Source organism: Gorilla gorilla, chromosome 5 (genome assembly GCF_029281585.2).
Source record: "Gorilla gorilla gorilla isolate KB3781 chromosome 5, NHGRI_mGorGor1-v2.1_pri, whole genome shotgun sequence".
In the NCBI taxonomy this organism is placed as follows: domain Eukaryota; kingdom Metazoa; phylum Chordata; class Mammalia; order Primates; family Hominidae; genus Gorilla; species Gorilla gorilla.
This window is the reverse complement of record NC_073229.2, coordinates 132,327,412-132,334,896: the sequence shown is the minus strand read 5'-3', so window position 1 is coordinate 132,334,896 and position 7,485 is coordinate 132,327,412.

The following is a 7,485-nucleotide window of genomic DNA, read 5'->3' as shown; positions in this document are numbered from 1 at the left end:
CCTCTCTCCAGAGTGCCAGATAGATTCGCGGAAGAAATTGGGTGGCTGTGTGCTGGCGTGTGATTGTGCGCGCCGGACATGGCCATGTGAGTTGGTTCATTCTTGGTCCGGTGCCCCTTCTGTTGGGTAAAACTTGGATCTGGCCCGAGGTGAGTAATTTACTCATTTTGCACATATCTACGGAAAGTCAGGGCTGAGGATGGGGTCTTCTGGAGGTTCCGCGTTCCTTCGGCCTTCGCGCGGTGGGTTTGGGCACCAGCCGAGGGGAGGATGCCGCCAGCTTCCCCAAGCAGAGCTGGCCCATCCGACGCTGAGCAAATCTCTTGTCGCCTCCATTATCTGCACCGGGGCGGCTGGAGGGCAGAGCGTTCCCTCCCGCGGCTCGTCCTCGGCGGGTGTTGCGGGCTCCCGCTCTCCGGGCGGAGGAATAGTGAAGAGAGGCCCTCATCCCCTACCTCTCCCCATTCCGCTTGCCTTCCCGCGATTCCCGAGCTCTCTCGCGCCTTGCTCTGTGCGCGGCGCTGGGAGAGCGCATGCCGAGGGAGCGATGATCCCCTATCTCTAAGAGATTAATTCTATTTAAGCTCTCTCGGCAGCTTGAACTTGTCGAACAAGAGCTTGCCAGTCCCTCCTCAGGGCGTGGACCCGGCCAGAGGTCAGAGGTTACACCTCCCGCCCTCCGCTCGACGTTCGCGGGGAGGGGAGCTGTGGCCGGCGCTCTGCAATTCCGCCAGCCCACCCCCTGGTCCCTCTTTCTCCAGACTCGGTGTCATCCCGGGCTTTCAATCAGAGTTCGCCTGTGCGTGCAAGTGAATGCTGGAGTCCCCCGAGCCCTGGGAGGGCGCAGCGGGTCCTCCGCCTGGGCGTCCCAGGGGGAGCGGGCTGTGCGCTCCAGTGGGCTCCGACAGCACGTGATTGCAACTTTATGCCCAGCCTTGGCTCGGCCTCGAGCTCGGGGTCTCGCACACCACACACACCAGAGCCTGTGTCCTCCTTAGTGGGGCGCCGCGACCAAGGCTGGGGTCCCGGGGAAAGAGCAAGATGGGGGATCTTTATCTCTCAGTTTATTCCCTCCTCCTCGGTTTTTCGAATTGGGACGAGATTGGGGAATTGTGGGACCAGGCCATAAGCGCGTAGGGTTTTATTAGGTGACAGGAAGAGAAATCAGCGTTTTTTGACAGCCAACTTGTACAGCCGCTTGTGGAGCTAGCCCGACCGGCGGCGTAGCACTTTCTCGAACTCGGCGCCCAGAGAGGGGAGGAATTTCGGGCAGGATTTGAGAAACACAATAAGATGCCAGGCTCCGTTTGGAATCCTCAGGTTCTGGTTCACGCCAGAAATCCACTTGCTTCAGCCACCTACCACCACCACCCCCATAACGCGGACGCGAAAGAGGGTGCTTGGTTCAGGACAAAGAACTTCAAGGGTGGAACTAATGTATCTGGGGCGAAGATAAGGGCAGTGTGGGGGGTGGTGACTAGACCCAGGCCTGTCTCCAGGGGAAGCATTTAGGGGTCTGTTTCGAGAAGGAGAACTACGAATTGCTTTGCCTGTGCGGGGGCTGGACGATGGCTTTCCTGGGCTCCAAACCACCTCTTCCCCTACTCTCGAACACTCCTGCCAGGCTGGCTCATTTGTAGGCACCAAAACTTCTGGAAAATACTCCCAAGGCTCATCAAATTGTCTCAAAATCAAAATGGGTATCTTCCCTCTTTTTCCTGTCACCAGTCCCTGATCAAGCATGGTGTCAAGAAGATGCCTACGGAATACACACACACCCCATTCAGCCCTGGCAAAAGGCACAACACTGCGCGCACACACCCGCAGCATATGCATCCTGTGTTCTGTGCGCCCGGCTGTAATTATCGGCGCGCTTTGCATAAATCACAATACAGTTCTGAAATCATCGTGATGACTTTCTGGCATGATTGGTTCAGTGGTAACGGCGGCAACAAACTCCAGGGTAGGCGGGAGGGGCTGAGGCCCCGTCGCCCACCAGGTCCCAAATAAGACTGGAGCCTTAGTGCGGGCTGCCTTCTACTCAGGCAAAGCTGCTGCAGGCCACGGGGGACCTCGGATTTAAGGCGTAGAAACTTGGGGCTACCATGGGTACAGCTCAGAGAAGAAAGCCTTTGCAGGACAAAGACTATGGCTCTTCATCTTTCTACCCACAGGCCCCAGCATGCTGCCTGATTCATAGTAGGTGCTGCATAAATGTTGGGCAAATGAAGGGAAGTCACCTGCAGATGCCCTGAGGGGCCACTGGAGGCACAGCCAGGCTAAACGCTGGAAACCACGAGATAGGGATTCAGGGCTGTGCCAACAAGCTGTGTGACCTTAGGCGAGTGGCTAGACCTCTCTGGGTTCCAGATTGTTATTTGTAAAAGGATTCTCACCCTGTTCAGTCTTAACTTTCAAAGATTCTTTCCTGTGAGTCCATTAAAGGAAATGATTGATAAGGGGCAAATGCCATCTGGCTCAGAATTATCTTTTAACAGAGACAAGACCTTAAGTTACAAGGATAAGTTTATTGCTTTGGAAGGTGGTGGGGATAGCCACACCCTCAGAGGTTCTGAAACCCTTCTAAACAGGTTCAGACATAGCCCCTAATTTCCTCTGTAGGCGCTTGTGAGTATGGAGCTCTCAACCAAAACCAAAGCCTAAAACGCAGGGAAGGTATCTTTTATCGAAGGATGTTTACATTTTGGTCCAACAGATAGGAAATAAGACCATGAGAGGACCATGGATCAAGCGGTATTTCTGCCCATCCATCAATCTACCCACTCATCAAATACTGAGCACCCACTATATGCCAGACCCTGGGGATATAGCAGATTAATGACATGACTCCTTTCTCCATGTAGCAGGGAGCAGACACATAAAAGATGATAAACGTTTTAGATTGGGATGAAACACAGGACACTGGAGATATATACAAGGAGCCCTAAACCAGTGTGCGGTGAGATAGGCTGTCCAGAATTGCCCTGGAAAGCTGACCTTGTGTTAGGAGAATCTACTGATTCTACAGTCCTCTGAGGATGTATTGTATTATAGCTCATTCCTCTGCTAGTGCCCTGTTAAAGAGAATCCTATTAACTAGGTTGTATGAGAGAGGCAGGGGTACAGAGCACCCCTCTAAGTTTCAGACTATCTGAGGTTGACTGCTAGCCCTGCCATTCACTAGCTTCTCTAAAAACGGTGACATTTTTTCCATTAACACCCCCTCCACACACACACATTCTTCTAAATTAAAATACCGAAGGTGAAAGGACAAGCTTTCCCATCAGCTAGCAGAGCTGATGGAATTGGTGTTAAAGAGACCCCTTCCCCAATCCCCTGTGATCGACCCCTCACAGAGGCCATTCAACCTCTAGAGAGTCACTCCTTTAAAATACCATTCCCCTTACTGACATGCAGAGTTAAGAGATGCTCAGACCCAGGAAATGGCTGGGAAAACCTACCAGCTGAGCTTGGCTGAGTTTTGATGTTTAGTTTCCAAAAACACTCTGACACAAGTTTTTGTTTGTTTGTTTGTTTATATGAAGGAGGAAGTTGATTTGCATTTGCTTCCACATCATAATTCAACCTATGGCTGTTGTTTGCCCAGTGGATGGTGAGAGAGGAGGTGGGTCATGGAGCAGTGTCTGGCACATAGTAGGTGCTTGCTAAGTGCCAAATGAAAGAAACAGTGTTTGCAGGCTTGCTCTTGATTCTGCTGTGGATCTCTCTACAAGTTGTTAGATTCTTATCCAAATTTACCCCCCAAATAAACAAGAACAATCCAGAAAAGGGACGCTTGTTCTCTAGAATCCAGTGGGTCCTGAGTTGCAGGGTTTTTCTTGACACTTTTGAGCACTGTATTGCCAAAAGTAGTCTGTTACTCCCCACAAGTAGGAAGATGAACGCTGCTAACAACAAGAAGACAATGCTCTGTGTGACCACCCCCCTCACCCCACAACCTTAACAAATAACAAGTCATGTCTTTGCATTTATTCACACCCTTGGTTGGACAAAAATTCAGTTCTAAAATCAGGCTGAGACTCTGAGGCTTCTAGAGTCCCGCTGCATCTTGACATTCTCTGGCTCCAAGAATAATCAAGTAGAAACATCTTTCTAGTCCCTTGCACCCTGGCACATAGTGGTGCTTTGTAAATGTGGAATGTATGAGTGAACCTGCCTGATGATACTCAATGAAAGCTACTGAAGCTTGAGGTGAAGGGCTCATTTTTGCTCAGCCCCAGCAATGGGGTAGGAAGGGAACAGGGACAGGTCCTCTGAATCTCCAAACCTTGGGAAGCAGTGCAGGTCATTTTTGGCTTTCTGAAAACAAAAGAATGACTAGAGAAACAACAAAGCAGAACACAGACTACATCCAGGGAGATACTGGCTGCCAAGCTTTCTTCAGCCTCCTAATTTCCTGTGAATTACACAGTCTAACTTGGCTTCCATTTAGCGTGGAATCACAGAGCACATAAGTTACAAGGCACTCCTCTAATGTAGTCATTTTATAGATGATGAAAGTGAGAACCTTAGAGACAACTTGTCCTTGCTTACTCACTGAGAGACAGAGATCATCCCCAGAACCCAGATCTCCTGATGCTAAGTCCAGTGCTCTTTGAAATACTCATTCCACTGCATTCTACTGCATCCAGCTACCTCTCATTTCTCAGAAGGGCTTCTAGAAGCTCCAATTAAAGCAATTTCACTTACTTACTAGTGAAGTAATTAGAATTAAGAACAGTGTTTTGTGCATCTTGAAACTATAGTTCAGTATTTGTGCAACGTCAGCCTCCTTTATTTACTTCACAGGGTTTTTTTCTAAATTCCCTTTCTGCCAGTACTTAAAATTTGCTGTGTTCCAAGGTATAGGAAACCTGTGAGGTGTCCTCTCTGTTTTATAGAAGGGATGATGTGACCTACAGGAGCAATACTTAGAGACACAAATCATAGATGCTGAGAAAAAGGCAATGATTAGATTGACCAATTAATCGCTGAATTTGATCTGCCTGGATTGCCAATCTAGGCCTTTCAGATTTTAAAAACGTCCCTGTCTTCCCTTCACAGCAGCTTTAGGACCTACTTTATCCAGATTACTGTTTCAACACTTGTAGAAACAATTGTTATGTAAAACCAGGTACTCCAGTTTGAATGTGGCCAATATATTTCAGAATAAGCTACAATTCTTTATTATGTGGATGAGTATATCAGGACCACATATTTGATCTCTGCCAATGAAGTGAAAAGCATCATACATTCTACTATGCTTTGTTTCCAACAGATCTAGTTCACACAGTACTCTGTTGTCCTATTCTAGTAAGTAATTTCAGAATTCACATCACTTACAAAGATGCCGAGTGGCTATTTAGGGAACTCTGATTCAAAAAAAAAAAAAAAAAAAAAAAAAAACCTCCAAAACAAAACAAACCTCCCTCTCTCTTCTCCCTCCCCCAAACCCCACGTGCTTTGTGCAAGACGGAGTCAACCAGTGGGATTCACAGGAGGTCCCCAAGTCAAATGCTGCAGCTGCGTTTTAAAAAAGGGTTGGATAAACTACAGCCGTTAATAACATCTGTATCTATGCAAGCTAAGATGATGATAGGGGTAATCAGATCTCATGCTTCAGGGCATAAGATGATTGCCTGCTGGGAGGAGGAGGATTTGGCCTTTCAGGTACAGGAGTTCACAACTGAGGAGGTAGGTTGCAGACATTTCTCCTCAGCCTCTAAAATTTCAGGTGTAACTGTTGGGGTAGATGAAACAGTGATTTGAAATCTAACATTTCTATCAGATCAGGACATTAAATAATGAGATATTTGAAACACCAACATGCACTACATACAACATATGTGTATCTATCTAGGATATAAGTATTTCGATACCTTTTTGGAAGGCTGACATTGTTTGATATATTTTGACCATCTTTTAGTGCCAAGTGGATACTTATTAAGTACTAAATAACAATGAAAACAGTGGAGGTAATTTGATTTTAGTCCATGCATTAATAGTTAGTTACAATGTGTAATTACCCAAGTATTCATAATTGTACATATCTGTATCCCTAAATATATGTATTTCCAGCTGCAGTAGCTAAATAATCATTGGAATTGCATATTTGGAGTGTACAGAAATGCATTCATTTTAATCTTTGGATCACCAAGTAATTTTTAAAATGTAATATTTATCTGGAAGAGTGAGAAAGCAATTTTGCAAAATAATCTTACCCTTTCTTGATTTCTTTAATATTTTCAAACCCCAAGAAAGGTACACTTTAGTATAGTTGACAACTTAATCAATTTTGAAAACACTAGTGCAAGTGTGAGCAGGGTTAAATAATTCCATTTATTTAGACATGTAAACCATACTGAAGGTCATACAGTAGCAGACAGCTTCTACATTTCAGAGAGTAAAAATGTAGCCCATTTGTAGCAGAGTGGTTAGAGTTCTTTTGGCATGAAAGACATTCTTACTACTTACTGGCTTCATCGCTATTGCTAAACCATTCACTTCAGTTCCACACAGAGGGACTGCTCTGGAGAATATGGCTGTTAAATGCAATTTTTAAAATGATGCACAAACAGTTTTTAAAGGGGGAAAAATCCTGCAGCTGTTTGGCTGCAGACAGACATGGGAAATTAGTCAGAAGCCCAAAGCATCATAGTTAATAACCATTATTCTGTTGTCTGGGATGTTTGTTTAAATACTATTGACACTGTGTATGTATTGTCATCTTTTCTAAATTGTAGCTCTTAACCACTGAAATCTTGCTAAAGACCACCTAGGGTTTCCTCTGTATGATGCTGAAGTGTGTATTCACCTGATGGATAAACAAAAAACAGATTTTTTTTTTTGCTTCAATTTTTCTCTCATGTGCAACTAGTAGGAAATTTTCTGGACTAAAGGGAGAGATTGCTTAAGTACAGTAGAATTAGACGCTGTGGATTCCCAACCTTTGTATTTCTCATCTAGTGATAGAAGATGAACAAACCCATCAACTGATTAATACAATTCAGTTCTGCTTAAAATTCACAGATCTGTTTGGTATGAGACTGTATTTTAAAAGACTCCTACATGCCATTAAGTGTGAAGAAATCAGTAACTATTCTTTTTATCCACAGCGTGTTGAGTCCCCCCCACCCCATTTAAATTTTGCTTATTAAGTGAGGTCATTTGGGAGAAGAGTGGCTCTGGTGGGTGGGGAAAAAAAAATCTAACAGCTCAACTCCCAAGTTGAGCGCTCCAGATCATGGGCCATTCAGTACAAAGCGTTTTATATCTTGACTTATGAGGGGACAATAGCTGGTCTTACAAAGGCACCACCTGTGATTTAGCACGGTTGACATCTTTGTTAAGGAGGAGCCGGAGGGCAGTGGCGAAACAGCACGTGCACGATCCGGACCGCATTACCGCGACCGACCTTCAAGACCGTTTCTCGCCGTCGCGGAAGCCTGGCCAGGTTTTCTGGCTTACAGTTTTTGGAAAGGGTGT